Source organism: Mauremys reevesii, linkage group 10, assembly GCF_016161935.1.
Source record: "Mauremys reevesii isolate NIE-2019 linkage group 10, ASM1616193v1, whole genome shotgun sequence".
Lineage (NCBI taxonomy): Eukaryota > Metazoa > Chordata > Testudines > Geoemydidae > Mauremys > Mauremys reevesii.
Genome location: NC_052632.1, coordinates 70,845,990 through 70,861,858, shown reverse-complemented (window position 1 = coordinate 70,861,858; position 15,869 = coordinate 70,845,990). Strand labels below are relative to the sequence as shown.

General features: G+C 44.3%; 1 long non-coding RNA gene across 2 annotated transcripts in view; it reads right to left on the bottom strand.

The window, feature by feature from the left end:
• LOC120373891 overlaps positions 1–7,712 on the bottom strand; it is a 62,591-nt gene extending 54,879 nt beyond the window's left edge. For both annotated transcript variants that reach the window (XR_005585790.1, XR_005585791.1), the window contains exon 1: positions 7,425–7,712. This is a non-coding gene — a long non-coding RNA (uncharacterized LOC120373891). The remainder of the gene's footprint in view (positions 1–7,424) is intronic.
• Positions 7,713–15,869: the final 8,157 nt, after the last annotated feature.

Sequence of the window (15,869 nt, the reverse complement as noted above, 5' to 3'; positions counted from 1 at the left end):
GGAGGCAAATAAAAATAAATCCTATTTATTTTTAAATATCTCATGATTTTTAAACCTATCACCTGGTATTTAGTGCGAGTGACTTTTTTTTTTTTTTAATTTTAGGGGCTGGCAATACTGCAGTGATGGGTACAATGAGAATGCTCAGTGTCTGCAGGTGTATAAATAGTTACTAGAAAGTGTGCCAGTAGATGGCACTCAGGAACACGCATCATTGGGCATGGGTTTTATAGGGTCAATATTGTTCATTGTTTTTATGTTCTGTTGTGCATCCCTTTACATCAGCTCTTAACAACAGCAAGGAATAGAGCTAGCCACTGACACACCTGCAATTCTGCCTCTTAGTGGAAACAGTTCATTTCATCTGACTGACTGAAGAAGCATGACAGCAGAGTGCTTCGTTTGGTAGGGTTCCACATAACACAATGGAGGAGTGGGTTGGGTTTATGGCAAAGACAACATGACACTATTTCAATGCTATTCTTCAGCATAGAGACATGGGGATCATCCCAGAATGCTATCATTTTGATTACTTTGTTCCAGCCTGTGTTTTAACATTGCAGGGAAGGACTTTGTTCATGCTCATCATAAAGCTTTATAGATATCTGTATTTCTTGTGAGTTGCTATCTAAGAACCAGTTTACAATGACAAGCCAACCAGTGGGGGTAGGGGATTTCTCTATAGACTAGCTGAAAAGTGTTTCTCTGCAGAGACTCGATACCGGGGGGGGGGGGGAGGGGAGGGGAGGGGGAGAGAGGGTGTAAGGTTCCCTCAGCATCTCCTGAGCTCAACCTCTCCTAGAACTAGGTCCAAGGAGAGAACAGCAGAACCGGCTTCTGTCCCCAGTGAGGCTGCTTTGCAGTACTCCAGAGGCATAAAGCAGACCTCTCTCAGCACAGGAGAGGCTCCAGATGACCCAGAACCAGTGTTAGAAAGCATGGCCAGAAGGTATGGGTGGGGTGCTGCTGTGACCCAGCAATCCCTAGCTGCCAGAAAAACCCTGCTGGGAATATTGTAGCAGGCATAGTGCAGAGCAACACCAAGTTACCTCTCAGGGCCTGCCTGAGCAGCACCTGCTGGCCCAAGGTGCAAGTTGGAAAGGGATCTGAGGGTCCTAGTGGATCACAAGCTAAATATGAGTGAACAGTGTAACACTGTTGCGAAATAAAATAATAAATAAATAAATAAATAAAACCCTCAAACATTCTGGTACGTATTAGCAGAAGTTATTGTAAACAAGACTTGCAAAGTAATTCTTCCACTCTACGCCACGTCAGTTAGGTCTCAACTGGAGTATCGTGTCCGGTTCTGAGCACCACATTTTAGGAAAGATGTGGACAAATTGGAGAAAGTCCAGAGGGGAGGAACAAAAATGATTAAAGGTCTAGAAAACATGACCTATAAGGGAAGATTTAAAAAAAAATGTGTTTAGTGTGAAGAGGAGAAAACTAAGAGGGGACATAACAGTTTTCAAGTACATAAAAGGTTGTTACAAGGAGGAGGGAGAAAAATTGTTCTCCTTAACCTCTGAGGATAGGACAAGAAGCAATGGGCTTAAATTGCAACAAGGGAGGTTTAGGTTGGACATTGAGAAAAGCTTCCCAACTGTCAGGATGGTTAAGCACTGGAATAAATTGCCTAGGGAGGTTGTGGAATCTCTGTCATTGGAGATTTTTAAGAGCATGTTAAACAGACACCTGTCAGGCATGGTCTAGATAATACTTAGTCCTGCCATGAGTGCAGGGACTGGACTAGATGATCTCTCGAGGTCCCTTCCAGTCCTAGAATTCTCCGATTCTATAAAGGTTCATGTAACTGGATCTGTGCAAGGTGTGAAAGGATGACCCAAGGTTCTTTGCATACCTGAGCAGGTTTCTCATTCTATATTAGGCACTAACACCAGGTGTCACATTTCCCCCCTCCCCTGCAAGAATTTACACTCATTCTGACTATCCAGGACACATTTCAGATTTTGATGTCATTAAATGTACCTGAATGACACATGAGAAGAGCACCTACCATTAACTTGAATGAGTATGATGCCACCCATGCAGAGACCCAGCACTTTAATATATTTCTGATGCAACAAGGGGCAGGGATTGGGATATTCTTTAAGAAGAAAGAAAGAAAAGCAAATGGAAGTTAGAAAGAGACAAAAGAACTGCTGTGGAGGATTCACCCTTGCACAGAGGGTCAGTGCAAAGGGAAAGTCTAGATGCAGTTCTAAATCTTGATGTTTTCAGGCCTAGTCAATGTGCAGAATTAAAACATGCACTTGAAAGAGGGCTAGGAAAGCTGGAGATATTCAGGAGGCTACGTTCTCTTTCTTTCTTTCCGTCTCTTTAGGTTGCCAGTCCCAAGTTCAGACTTGGTCCCCTGAGGAAATATTATTCCTCATGCTCTACAATTGCCCCGCTAGGCTGGAAAGCTTAGGTCTTTTGTCCAGTCTGCTTTTTCCTTCTGATGGTCTCCAGTTTATCTAGCACTGGAAGTATTCACTGCACTTGTCCGTTTCTTCCTTTCATATCTGCCTATCCAGGGTCCAGATCTTTACACTAAGATTCTCATTACATTTCCAGTGTGCAGATGCTATCTACACCAGGCTGAATGCCCGGTACCATAGAGATTCTGTGCCCTGCTTATCTTGTTTAGGCTCAAGATAACTCTCTCCTTTGACACACCAAATAGTTAAAAAGTTATTTCTGTTGGTCATTTAAAAGGTCTGAATTTACTGCCTCTTTAGCCCAGTTTGTTCCTCCATTACCTCTGTAGTGCCTCCATTTGGCTAGCAGGGCACCATTCACCCTGTGGCAGGCTCTAACAGTCAGCTGTCACCTCTCACAGGGTCTGGAGCAGTGGTGCTTTAGCCCTCAGGGGAAGGCATATTGGAGTCCCGTCCCTTCAATGGCATTAAAGTCCAAAACTAAAAGACTGCTAAGAACTTAAAGCAGAGTCCTCCAATGAGCCTTCAGCAGGACCCTGCAACTTCTGCTGAGAGCTTGTCTTCACGCAAAAAGCAAGCGAGAGTCCTGTGGCACCTTATAGACTAACAGACGCATTGGAGCATGAGCTTTCGTGGGTGCATATCCACTTCATCAGATGCATGTCTTCATGCAGCTACTCCTTTGGTCAGCCTCCCTGGGCCCAGTCATCCCAACCACCAGGCAGCCTGCCCAAGGCCGCAAACATTTCAGACTTGGAAGTCCGACTTTAGCCCTCACCAAGGGTGAAGCAGAGCTCTGCTCTCTTTCCTGGTCAGCCCCAAACCGAGCTGGATCTTCTCTTGTTAAGTCCTTCTCTGCCTCTGGCATCTGCTGCAAGATAATAAGGCCAATGGGCCTCATTAACTTCTTGAGAGTGTTAGCCTTGCATGCCCCTTCACAAAGAGGTGAATGTGACCAATCTGCAAATTGTCCTTAGATTCTCTGATTAGCCCATATGAATCTCAAGTACACACACACTTTCCCTTTGCTTATTTCAACCATTTAATTTGATTCTCACTGACAAGCAAGGACATGGGATAATTAATACTCCACTTGTGGTTCTAGTATCATCATCATTAGAGGGGAATCATTCAGCAGATCTATTTTTCTATTTAATAAATTCTGCATTAATTCCCTAACAGCATATTCATCTTTCTGTCAAGAAGTCCCAGCTCCCCTGGACAGACACTATTGCTCCAAGTACTCAGAAGCCTAACACAGTAGATTTGATCCCCGACACTTACAGAAGGTGACGTCAGACACGCCTGGCTCACTTGGTATTCAAATAAGGGGGAACTGTTCAGAAAATTGAAGATGGGGGCACTGTGGTAGGAGAAAAATGGCTTTAAGTTTTGTCCACTGGTTAAGCAGCCATATCCAGACCCTAAGCCTCATCCAATGGCCATTGCTGTCAATGGAGAGATTCCCATTGGCTTCAAAGGGACATTGGGCCAAACCCTGAGTGCTGGAGGTTGAAGGCCACCTTATTTAGCCTTAACGATAGTGAGAATTTTCAACTGTGCTCCATCAGTAGCAGCAACAATGGCAGCCCAGTGTAGGATGGGCACAGGTATTTTTACCCCTACGGGGCCACTGCGTGAATCCCTTACGCACCAGTCGATTGGATTACTCATGTAAGTAACTGCTCACCAGTGTGAGCAGAGGGGACACAACCTAACTATTTAATGCTGCTTCAAGCGTGTTTAGAAAACATGGTGGTAAAAAGGCCTGTGCCCAGTCTCCCCTGGCACTGCCATTAGAGCTAAGCCAGCAGTGGGGGAATTGCTAGAAATGGTGTGTTGACGCAGCATTTGTGGCACAGCACCAATAACCTGCTGTAACCTCAGCCTTGCCCTTAAAACTGTTTTCAGGGTTTCCTAAAATAGAATTTGTAAGCAGATGTTCGGGAGACGCAAAGAGACATCTGTCCCGTTAGAAATGTAAATCCCTGATGGCCCCACTCCAACCGTTCTCCAGCCTGGCAGCAGCCCACCCTCTGTCCTAGGGGGTTTAAAGCCTCACCCCAGTATCACAGCAGTCACCTCCAAAGAGGGATCAAGGTCACACTGTGTAAAGCCTGATACCAGTAATATAACCCCTTCCTGACACCAATACTATAACTCCAGATTCATTTGCGAGGATGTTTGCCTGATTGCCTGGAAATGTTTTCTGAAAGGAGTACTGCAAGTTACAAACTCTAAGATATAGGCTCATACGGTGTGTATGCGAGCACGCACACGTGATGATACAGTGCAAATTGCAACATACAATACCATTGAGGATGGGGTGGGGGGTGGCAGAAAAGTCACATAGGTGCCAGAAGGAAAATCCTGGCTGCTACTTTAATTGAAAGTGTGCTTGTTTTCTGTGTTCACTGCTGGCAGCGCGAGACTTTGAATAAAACATGAACAGTAATTTATTTAGCAAGCAAGTCTTTGAAAAATTCTTTTGCACAGCTTGTATTAATTTATGTTATACAAAATTAACCCTGCTTTGTGCTCCTCATGTCCATGTACTTGAAATGGCTGGTGGGAAGATAGAACATATGAAAAAAGAAACCCTGCAATCTAAGTGTTAACAGTCTGCTAAATTTCTAGTTATCAATTCCAACTACTAGCAGCCTTTGAATGTTCTAATCAAGGATTCACTCTCTCATTTCTGAGATTCACTTTTATTTTGCTTCTCTCAGCAGCAGTGTTTTTTTCCTTCAGTAGCAGCAGATAGAATATATTCTGTGTATTATATCCCTGATCCTGCAAGTGTTTGACTTCACAGATCCATCTAAGCCCCTGTGGCTCCACCTGTGCACAGAGTTTCAGCCAGATGACGTTATCTTGCAGGATCACATATTAGTTATATAATCATTAAGAGAAAGAAAGTTGTATAGTATGGTGAACTATGCATAGTAAACATAGTAAAATCCAAACACCTCCAGTGGTTGTTAGAGCATGTAGTTAAGGGGACAGACCAGCTAAGCATCTCTTAGAAGAGCATCCTTATGGTGTTGGACCTCAGGGCTGACCAAGGAGAAGAGGGTGGGATAATATTGAACAAGAGCTCTTAATGTCAATTCACATAAATGGGAAAAATATGACCTTGAAAGAAAGATGGGGGCAGTGACCCAGGACTTCCATGGTCTAGATCGGGGGTTCTCAACCTTTTTCTTTCTGAGGCCCCCTCAATATGCTAACACAACTTCATGGCCCACCTATGCCACAACTGTTTTTCTGCATCTCCAGTAGATTAAAAGCCAGGGCAGGCTTTAAGGGGTAGCAAGCGGGGCAACTGCCCGGGGCCCCACACAGCTAAGTTGCTCCGGCTTCAGCCCTGGGTGGTGGGACTCAGGGCCTCAGGCTTCTACCCCATACAGTGGGGCTTCAGCTTTCCACCCTGGGCTCCAGCAAGTCTAATCCCAACCCTGCTTGGTGGATCCCCTGAAACCTGCTCGCAGCCCCTCAGCTGGCCCCAAACCCCAGTTGAGAATTGCTCTTCTAGAGCACCAGGCATTGGTATAGCATGGACCAGACTGCCCATAACTGCTGTGCACTGTTCTTGTGACTCAAAGTGGCCATAAACCCAGCTTAACCAGACTGTTCAGATAGGTTTGTGGCTGGTTTACATTGCAGAGTGGTTCAAAGCAGCCAGAATGTTCTGGTGAGTCTTGCCCTATATATACTGAAGGAGTTTTCCTGGAACACTTGTAAAAGGCCTAGTAAAAAGGTGACACTGTGTCCTAATTAACTCCAGCTTACTGTCTCTCAAGTTTAATTATTTATTAAGCAACAGTAGTGTTTTCAGACCATTGATTGCAACTTCCAGAGGATGGGCTGAGTACTTAGCTAGGAAGGAAAGAATTTTTTTTTAAATTTAAAGCCACAATCTAAACATATACAGCCTCACTCTAAGAACCCAGGCACTAGAGTGATGGATGCATAACAAAGACCATGATTGAGCAAGGGGCACAGTTCCCCTGAAATCATATGTATAGTTTCACTCAAGAGGACTCCTCATGTGCTTAAATGTAGGCAGGTGCTTAAGAATCAGGACCCAATACCTTAAATATCTAGGCAGACCAAAAGAGAAGATAAGCAATTGCCTTTGCCCTCCTTACCCCAGAAAAAAAAATAAAAACCCAGAACACCCACAAGCCCCCCCCCCACACACACACACACTAATCCTAGGTCAAAATCCTAGGTCAAAAGTTTGCAAAAAGCATTAGTGAAAAGTGTCCCTTTTTTCTCATAAAAAAATGTGAAGTTTTTCAAGCCAGCTCTATTGAATCTATTAATCCATCTCTCAACATTAGTCTTCATTCTTTTCAAGTGAATATTAATAAGACAACAAGACCATACAGTGAAGGCTTAGTTATATTATTTACTGCTTAATGTGAGCTGCACAAAAGAACAGTATGTTCAACAGAGTTGCATACAGCTTTTTGTTAGGCTTAAAAGATCCTCGAATAGCAATCAAGATGTAGCAATACTGGCAGAGGAAACAAGGATAGGTAGAGGTACAGGGATAGCCTGGGTTCACCACAAGTGTGCCATTTAGGGTCTCTAATGAAAGCCTGTGTCACACTGCTCACCATAATCATTCTGAGATTATATATTATACACACACACACACACACACGTATTTTCTCTAGGCCTTGTAGTTAAGGACACATCACTCAGAGGTAGCACACCTTGAGATAAGGGTCTCCTGCCTGGAGAGATCTATCTTCCTGGCAGACCAATGGAAGTCTATTAGGATACAGACTCACATGCTAATATAGAGCTTTCAGAGACTTCCGAAGGAAGAGGTAGTGGGGGGCATGGGAGGGACCCTATTTTCAAAGCACAGTCTGGTATATCTGGAGGTGCACAGGGACACTCTGGCATCCTTCAGTCTGTGAAGACAAGCTGCCAGCAGGCTTGATCTTATTTCCACAGGGTACTTACCACTAGGGCACCTCCTTCTGGCCACCTTGGGAATTAACTCTCCACCAGTCTGATGCCTCCATCTGCCAGTTCCTCACTGTGTGGTGTCAATCTTTCTCTGGGATTCAGGGTGCTCCTTCTTCATGACTCAGCCCTCCAACCAGATCACTATAGCTCTCCCCTTCCAGGGTATCAAAGTCCCATTGGCCATTCCAGTCAGCCTTCCAGCCCAAGGCCAAGTCCAGTGCTGCTTTCCCAGCAGCTAATAGGGGAACCTAGGCTCACCCACTACTCTGGGTTCCAGGCCAGGGACCTTATATTTGACAACTATAGCCTGCTAGCTCCCAGATCCTGTTGCTACTTCCCTGGACTTCTTCCTACTTCCCTCTTTATCTTCTGGACCTCCTCTGAGTTTACAAGCCCAAACTCCCCGCTCTCAGGAAGGAGTTACAGACTACACTATCTCTGGCTTCATGACAGCCTCCATAGCCCCAAACATACCTCTCTTCTCCCCAGGAGTGACTACAGACTACCTGCAGCCCCCTTCCAGTCTTAGCTTGCTGGCTTTCTACAAGCCCCTGCCCAGCTAGGCTTCATCATCAACTAGTGCTTCAGGCTCTGGCTCTCACCCAGGTGCAGGCTATCAGATTAATCAGCCTAATAACCTGTTCTGCCCAAGGGTGCTGGAACAATTTGTATAGTGGAGGTGCTGAGAGTCATTGACCCAAACTATAAACCCTGTGTATGATGGAAACCAAGCCAGGGGGTGAAGTAGCACCCCTAGTTCCAGCACGTAGGGCTCTGCCTTATGTGGTGTGGATATCTCAATCACACTTATGAAAGGGGGTTCTCAGCCATCCTGGTTGAAAATGCTGAGGCCAGGATTTGTGATAAACTATCCTCTGGGAAACAGGGAATGTCTTCTCAGTTAAGTTTTATCTCTGGAAAGCATGATATGATATTGTTTTATATGTAACCATTTGTGTCCAATAATCTTACATCATCTGAATTTTGGGTTTTTTTTATAATGAACTTGTATTATCTTGTTTTCACTATGAATACTTCTAAGTATTTGTGTTAAGTGGAGTGGTGACCCTGAACTGAATCTCATAATTTCTATTCCCTTGGGAGTAAAGGTTCCGTGTGTGTTCAGTGGATCAAAGGCTGAGCACTCTAGAGGACAGTCAGAGGACACAGGGGGCAGTGTGTGCCTATCCCTAACCTATACAGAGAAAACAAGGCCTGCAAGGCAGGGCTTGTGTTGCCAAAGGCTGGTGGAGTCAGGGAGCTGGTGTACAGCAGGTGCAGATAAGACTCTCATGCTAAGGGCAGATGGTGGTGAGCAGTGATGCTGGAACACTTTGTAGTGGGGGTGCTGAAAGCCAGTGGTCCCTAGCTTTTTACCTCATGCTCCCCCCCCTTACTCCTATCCATGCTCGTCTGCCTCTAGAGCTGGGGAGGGAGCAGGGCCGTGGTTCTGGGATGGGGCGGGGGACACAGACAGGGGTAAGTGGGCCAAGGCTAGGGCCATAGCTGGGCGTGGATACAGAGCCCTGGGCATGGGGCCAGCAGCCGGGCCCCCATGTGCAGGACTGGAAGCAGAGCCCCATGTAAAACCCAGGTGTGCTCAAGCTCCCCCCTCCCCCGTTCCTCTAGTTCCCACACTTATGGTGGTGAGGTGCTTCACAGACCTTGTACTGCTGGGAAGTGTCACACTCACTCTGAGGTTTGGTGGAGAGAGTAGGGTTCAACTATATACAAAAGAAGGTGTGCAGACTCTGGTTTGGCAAGAATCAAGCTTGATTCTGATTTCCCCTAATGTACATCAGGAGTAATTCCATTGAAATCAAAGGTATAAAGCCCAGGTAAGTGAGATCAGAGTTAGCCCCCAAAACAGGCAAATATTTATAGGAGAATTTAAAAAAAAAAATCAGACCATATTCTCTCTTTCCCCAGTCTCCATCCCACCTCTTCAGAGCTAACCCTTTCCTCAAGACCAGGAACTCTTCTGTGTCTTAACAGTGAGAAATCAGCTCAAAATGCTGGCTCTGAAACCTGTATCTAGAGCCTCAGTTTTAAATGGCTTTGTCTCTGTGAGAGGAAAAACTAACACTCCCGATCCAAACATTCAAGTGTTTGAAATCTGCCTCAGTGTTTTGTGGTCTGATCCTATCTCTGCGATTTCACTCACACAGCTAATGTAGATGGCAGAATCCCTCAATCCCGTCCCAAATTCCAGTCACCACTTTTGCAGTGCTTGGGGCCTGAAAATGAATTGACTTTACTTGTGTCCATATTGATTTTGTTGGGCAAGAACATCTTGAGGAGACAAAGTCTACAACTCAAATAAAGATGATCTGATTAAGTCTGCAACTGGACTTATTGCTATTGGATCCTTTTTTATTTTTTAAAGTGTTATTGATTTGGAATTTATAAAAGACTTCCGAGTAACAACAAAGAATGCTGTGCACAGAGGGATGAAGTCCAGCATTCATCTTCAACTAGAATGACAAAATAATACTTGTCAAGGCATACAGATTAAGATAGGCGGATCACACAGCCATGAAGTTAATTTGTCAAATATCTTCTTGCAAATCATTGGGGGCCACATGCCTAGCACTGATCGGAGGGATAGATGTTGATTTTCACTTGACAGGTTTAGGGCTAACTTCTTCATGTGCATGCTCGTGTCTCTCATCAAGTGCAAGGAACACCCAACAGTTGGAGAACTGGCCTGAGATTTGGTGTTATGTTATGGCATACACACAGGGAGGTATAAAATACTCTTTCTGGAAGCTGCAATATAACACTAATTTTTCTCAGAATCCCAGCACAACAACAGCCAGGAACCAAAAAGAAAGAGAGAGACAAAGCAGGCTGCTCCCTAAGGGAGGCTCAATTCACTCTATCTTGCTTTAGGCTGGCTCTTTGCAGACTTTCTGCTAAAGACCCCAACTTGCATGCCTCCCTACAGAACCCACTATCCTGCACACAGGACCAGGAAAACCCCATAGAATTTAAAGTGATAGCATATAATGCTAACGCAGTTTTCCACCCTTGGAAGACATGGATTCAATTCCCTGTGCTGCCACAGACTTCCTTTGTGAGCTGGGGCAATTAATTTAAGCTACCAGAACCTCAATTCACCTACCTCACAGGGGTGTTGTGGGGATAAGTGCATTAGAACTGTGAGGTGCTCAGATTCTACAGTAATGAGGACCCTAACAGTAGAACTAGGACTTCCCAAACTGCGTTCTGAGAACCACAGAGACTCTGCTGAGCACTTGCTGGGGATGTGCTGTCAGCTGGCTAGTAATTCTGGTTCTCCTCCTTGTCTTTAGCTGCTGCATTTCATTAAAAGACAGCTAAACAGACACTAAATACTTTCCTAGTGTAACTTTCTCATGTCCGTAATTCATGCCTTTGCCACAGGGATGCTGTGGGATCGTAAATGGTGGGGAGAGCATCCCACACAATTTTAAATGCAATAATCACTCTAATGAGAAGTGGTTCAGGGTGTGAAACAGCATGAAACTCCTGGTCTAGGCAGAAACCCTGCAGGAGACAATAGTTTTAGGAACAATTGTTTTCCTTATTCAAAGAAAGCTCTTTCTTCACCATTTAGAAGGAAGTGACTTTCAGTGATTCTTTACCATTGTCATATGACACAAACTGATTTGAAACTTTGGTTTACACACTTTTACCATATAGAGGACCCAATTCTCTTCTGACTTGCACCAGTTTTACATTGGAGTCACTCCTGATTTACACCAGTGTCAGAGAAAAGGAAATCAGGACAATAGTGTTTCTTAATTAATACATTAGATACTTAAAAATCCAGGGTATATTAACATAAATTGCTAGTTTATGCATATGATGTATACATACATAGTACCTAAAGCACTTTGAAACTGGAAACATATGACATCACTTAAATGTAGCTGCTTCTGGGATGGCATGCAGCAGCAAACTTACAAAAAGCATCATTGACTTCAGTGAAGTTATTCTGCAGAATTTGAACCTTTACATGGAAATTGCACAATTCGCAGGCTGGAGGGTTCCTTAAAAAGCATAAGGTTTGATTCTCCTTCTGACACCAGAATAAAACAGGAATAAAGTCCTGGAAATTATTGGTGCAAAACCAATCTAAGTCCCCAATTCAGGAAAACACTTATCCGTGTGCTTAAAGCTAGGCATGTGCTTAAGTGCGTTCCTAAATCAGGGCCCATCTGAGATCAGAATGAGGCCCATGGCATTTAATAAAGATGCAAGATGCTACATGCATTCAAATCCCCATGAAAGAAAGAGCTAAGGACACATAAAGCTGAAGAAGAAAAGAAAGAATGATTGGTAAAAGACTTCAAAGAGAAATATTGAGTTGATATTCCATACAGAAACCTGAGTTCCCTATAGAACTCCCGCGCAGAAGGTCAATTTGGAGACCTACCAGGGGAGGGGAAACAGTATACATTTTATTGATCGGGTTACCTAAGCTATCCAGCTACTGAAAAATGACAAAATAAAAGAGAATAGGTATTGATCTGCTCTCAGGGAAATGCTGAGAGGAAAAACTTGCTGCTGCTAAAAAAAAATTGAGATTTTAACTTTTAGTGTATTTATTGTGGTTTCAAATAAGGCACCTGTAAATCGATTAAGAACTGGCTAACTGATATGTCTCAAAAAGTAGTCATCAATGCAAAATCATCATCGAATGAGCATTATTTCTTGTGGGGTTCCTCGGGGATCAGAATTAGGCCCAATACTATTCAATATTGTCATCAGTGATCTGGAAGTAAATATAAAAATGTGTAGATGACACAAAGATTGGTGAAAGGGTAAATAATGAGTATAAGACAGTCATACAGAGAGATTTGGATCACTTAGTAAGCTGATTTTAGTATTACAGCCAAATGCAGTTATACATCTAGGAACAAGGCATGCAGGCCACACCTACAGAATGGGGGAAACTGTATCTTGGAAATCAGTGACTCTGAAAAGTATTTAGGGACCATAGTGGACAAGCAAATTAATATTAGTCCCAGGGCAATGCTGTCACAAAAAGCATTAATGCGATTCTTGAATGTAGCAACAGGGGAATAGTGAGTCGGAGCAGGGAGGTGATTTTACCTATGTGTATGGCACTGGTGAGACCAATATGGAATGCTGTGCACAGTTCTGGTGTTCACATTTTAAAACCAATATTGAAATATTAGACAGTGTGCAGAAAAGAGCCAAAACAATTATTTTAGGGCTGGAGAAAATACCTTACAGCCGGGGTCTCAAAGTCCCTGCCCATGGGCCATCTGCAGCCCGAGAACCTCCCCACTGCAGCCCACAGAAACTTTTTTAAAAGTTCTTTTATCCAGCCCTTGTGGCTGCCAGCCCGGGGGGGGGGGGGCGGGGGGGGGCGGGCGTCAGGAAGGGAGTGGACAGGAGAGATGCAGCCATGTTGCCAGCTCTGTCTGCCGCAGGCACCGCCCTCCCCAGCTCCCATTGGCTGGGGGAGAGGGACAGAGTCGCCAGGCAGAGTCAGCCATGGAGGCAGTGCCACTAGTTGCCGGGCAGAGTCAGCCAGGGTGGCATGAGGCCAAGGGAGCGAGGGAAAAGGGTAGGGTAGGAAAATGGGCTGCAAGGTGGCCATCTCAGCAGGAGCACCAGGAGGCACTGAACCTGATGGGAGCATAATCCCAGACACACAGGGAGGGTTAGAACCACCCACTGCCCCATCTCTTTAGGGTAGTAGCCATGCTCCTCACCCCCGGCATCTGACCAGTGGGCAGACCATGACTGTGCCTCCTCCTCAGCCGCTTCTGTGCCCAAGGAGGCCCAGCCCAGCAAGGTCCTCCAGTCAGCAGAGCATGGAGTGTGGGAAAGTGGACCAAACACAACTATCTAATGCACACCTTGCTGCAATCCTGAAGGTTTCAATGGCTCCGTCACTGAGGCCAAACGTCAAGCATTGGCCTACTAAACCCAGGGTTGTGAGTTCAATCCTTGAGGGGGCCACTTAGGGATCTGGGGCAAAATCAGTACTTGGTCCTGCTAGTGAAGGCAGGGGGCTGGACTTGATGACTTTTCAAGGTCCCTTCCAGTTCTAGGAGATAGTTTGTTGATATAATAATAATTGGAGATATACCTGACAGAACTGAAGTGTTGCCAGGTATCTGGCAAACACTAAAAACTCTCTGGCAGGCAAAGAATTGTACAAAGTCGTATGACAGTTTTATTATTTTGAAATAAAAATGCAATATAAAAGTTTTCTTTTCTGAACACCATCTTCAGTGACATTATTGGCCTGCTGGGAGGATTTGAGGACTGGCCCTGGCCCGAAGGTAAATTGAGTTTAAGACCCTTGCCTTTCAGTGAGAGTCTTAAAGAGCTGAATCTGGTTAGCTTATCAAAAACAAGAATTGAGAGGTGACTTGATTACAGCAAATACCAAATACTAAAGGGCTCTTTAATCTAACAGAGAAAGGCAGAACCAGAACCAACAGCTGGAAGCTGAGACCAGACAAATTCAAATTAGAAATTAAGCACATATTTTTAATCATGAGGGTGATGAAACATGGAAATAAATTACTCCGGGAAATGTTAAATTTTCCATCTCTCATTGTCTTCAAAATAAGACCGGATGCCTTTCTAGAAGATATATTTTAGACAAATGCAAGTTATTGGGCTTAGTACAGAGTAACTGGATGAAATTTAATGGGCCTTGTTATACAGAAGATCAGACTAGATGATCTAATGGTCCCTGCTGGCCGTAAAAGGTTCAGAGAAGGGCAACTGAAATGATTAGGGGTTTGGAATGGGTCCCATATGAGGAGAGATTAAAGAGGCTAGGACTTTTCAGCTTGGAAAGGAGGAGACTAAGGGGGGATATGATAGAGGTCTATAAAATCATGAGTGATGTGGAGAAAGTAGATAAGGAAAAGTTATTTACTTATTCCCATAATACAAGAACTAGGGGTCACCAAATGAAATTAATAGGCAGCAGGTTTAAAACAAATAAAAGGAAGTTCTTCACGCAGCGCACAGTCAACTTGTGGAACTCCTTGCCTGAGGAGGTTGCGAAGGCTAGGACTATAACAGCGTTTAAAAGAGAACTGGATAAATTCATGGAGGTTAAGTTCATTAATGGCTATTAGCCAGGATGGGTAAGGAATGGTGTCCCTAGCCTCTGTTTGTCAGAGGATGGAGATGGATGGCAGGAGAGAGATCACTTAATCATTGCCTGTTAGGTTCACTCCCTCTGGGGCACCTGGCACTGGCCACTGTCGCTAGACAGATACTGGGCTAGATGGACCTTTGGTCTGACCCGGTACGGCCGTTCTTATGTTCTTATGTAAATGCAACGAATCTATGAATTCCACACCATAGTAGTTGAATGTTTCTGGCAATAGGAAAAGGATCGGGCTGTTCATCAACTGATTCATAGATGACCTCGTTTACATTTCAGCTGGGTTTTAGCTTTCCCTAATTGCTTTCCCCTCGTTTAACTATCGTTTCAGGGAAGTTTATGCGGCCTGAATTGCAATGGATACTTGTTCAGCTGGTGTTGGAGCTGAGTGGTGTTAATTGCTCTGTCTCATGATCCCATGTACCCACATGAGCAGGAGGGGACATAATGGGGCCCTTCCTTGGTGCTGCTACATAAAATGAGTGTAGTCACTGAAGGGAAGAAAGCAGACACCTTGCATCACCTCCCTGCTCTGAGCTGCCGTGCAAGCCACAAGTCCTATGTATTTCATGGCTTCCCTGTTTTCTTTGGATTTTTTCAGCTGCAGCTTTCTTCTGTGATTGTTTCCCTCAAATCACAAATGCCTCGTTTCAGTCTGAACCCTAGTATAATGAAGTTTTTTTGTCTGTGTGTGTATATGTGTATTGTTAATTAATATAAACGCTGGATACAGAGCATGTTATTAAAAACTCATAATAAATATTATTGCCAAGTGCTGAACAGCAGATGTTAAGCAGTATTTAAAGATTACAGGACCAAGGTAGGTCAAGTTATTTTAGTTCCACTCTCTGGAATCTAGGGCCTTTTAAGCGGATTATGTGATGGGAACGTGATTGCCTGCTTTCATTACCAGAAATTCACCATATCTAATCCCCTTGTTTTATGAGGCAGAGCATCCTGAGTGACATTTGAATATTTCTTCTGGTTCATTTTAATCCACCATACATAGTGATGGTCAGGCATCTGGGCACTCAATTGTTTGGACTAATTAATATATTGATACGCACCAGTGGGCCGTAAGCAGAAAATAATTCTGTACAGATGATGAAGTTGGTGCTAAAGCCGCTCAGATCTGTATGAGAGCACAGCATTCGCTCAGGCCACACCTAGGAAATTTGGATCATTAAAAATGACAGACGATAGCGATGAACTAAGGCAACTTGAAGTTTAATGGAATGGTACACAGATTGCACACTAGTTGCCAAGGAAGCTAGCAAGATGCCAATTTG